The following is a 1,831-nucleotide window of genomic DNA, read 5'->3' on the forward strand; positions in this document are numbered from 1 at the left end:
CTTTATTAAAGTTATGTTGTTTGGCCATGAAAATTCCAAAAATTATTTCAAAATTGTTTTCTAGAAAGTGAAAGCAGATTTTTGTTGTTTTCACTATTTTTCAACTCTAATTTCAACTTTTATTATTATTACATATAACTTCAATTTTTAAATTTTTTACACAAAGCCCTCATAATGTTTAAATGTAAAGTCCTCGTAATGTTTAAAGTTTTAAGTGTTTAGTCACTGATGCAATCAATGATAATTTTTTTTTCATAATTATTGATTGAACAGAGATTAATACAAAAATATCTCCATCTTTCGACTGAGATTGCATCTAAGACATTTTTGCATTATCTTTCTTCAATTTTGTTTCAATTCTATCTTTCTTCAATTTTTGCATTTTTTTTATTATCTTTCTTCAATTTTTGCATTTCGATTGATTGAACATTTTTGCATTTTGCATTATCTTTCTTTAATTTTGCTTGAGTTAATTCTTGCAATTGAAAAAATTAAAAAGTTATTTGAGAACAAGCGAGGAACTAGTGAAGATCTTTCCAACTAAGTCCAAGGCGAGGACCCTTTAATTGATGATGCGTTTCGTCGTCAGCAAGTGGTGGCCGACAAGGCCCCTTTCCAACGAGTGAATTGTCCCATTCTCAAACTCTGGGACAACATCATTGAGTTTTTTATTTGCCTTAGTGAACTATTTTTAGGGGCTATCAGAAATAACCTGTCTATTTTATTTGAAATAGTGGTATGGTCTGCGCACACTTTATCCTCCTTAGACCCTTAGAAATACATTAGGTATGTTGTTGTAGACTTCTTGTTGAACTTTTTTTACAGCTTGACTGATAATTTGATTAGCCAATAGTATTTTTCTCACCACTCATCCTAGTAAATACACTATAAGCTTCCACAGTCTATTAATTATAATAAAGGAGGCTTGTCGGGATACTATTCATACTAGATGATGAGAGTAAAATCATACTTCTTAACAAAATCAAGATTGTAATGGTAAAGTGAACTACTAAACGTTCAAATAATTTTTATTGGTGTAATATATCATAAATTACAATACTTACAATTAAAATAATAAAATAAACCCAAAAAAAATATATTGTCACATATATCTTGCTCTCAAAATAAATAGAAAATGAGTTTAAGTCCTCGTTACACTTAGAAAAATTTTCAAGTTTTTAAGTCTAAGAGCACTCTATTAAAGGCTAATCCATGCATGATTTTTATGGGGTGTTACATATATCTTCTTTATTTTCATTCAAGTTATTATTTTGTGTAAAAAATTTCGTTCAAATATGAATTATTTTCAGTAAAATTGAAGCTTAGTGATCACTATTGTATTATTTTGTTGTAGTTTACAGGTCGTAGATGAATTTATAGGTGGTAGATGATTGTCGATCGACTTTAAAAAAAAATTAGGTATATGTTAGGTTTGATTGTATTATTTTTATATCTCTGTTTTAATTTTTCTTTTTTGTGTGTAAAGATAAAGTTTAGTTGTATTATTTTGATATCTCTATTGTCGTATTATTTTGTTATAGTTTACAAGTAATAGAAGAGTGTCGGACGGCTTTGAAGAAAATTTGTGTAAAGGTTATATTTAATTATATTGTTTTGATGTCTCTACCATCGTATTGTTTTGTTGCAGTTTACAAGTGATCAATGAATGTCGATAGATTTTGGGAATTTTTTTTGGTAAAGGTTAGGTTTAATTAAATAAATTCTCCAAAAAATGTTGAATTTAATTAGTGTATTCATCTTTATTATTTACACAAATATCCTATTTAGTGTAATATTTAAACTCACTAAAGTGAGGTACACGCGCGAGACG

General features: G+C 28.0%; 1 non-coding gene across 1 annotated transcript; it reads left to right on the forward strand.

The window, feature by feature from the left end:
* The first annotated feature begins 229 nt into the window (after positions 1-229).
* Positions 230-315, forward strand: LOC124895157. Its single transcript, XR_007051540.1, has one exon. It is a non-coding gene; the product is annotated as a small nucleolar RNA Z196/R39/R59 family (small nucleolar RNA).
* Positions 316-1,831: the final 1,516 nt, after the last annotated feature.

Source organism: Capsicum annuum, unplaced genomic scaffold, assembly GCF_002878395.1.
Source record: "Capsicum annuum cultivar UCD-10X-F1 unplaced genomic scaffold, UCD10Xv1.1 ctg80256, whole genome shotgun sequence".
NCBI lineage: Eukaryota > Viridiplantae > Streptophyta > Magnoliopsida > Solanales > Solanaceae > Capsicum > Capsicum annuum.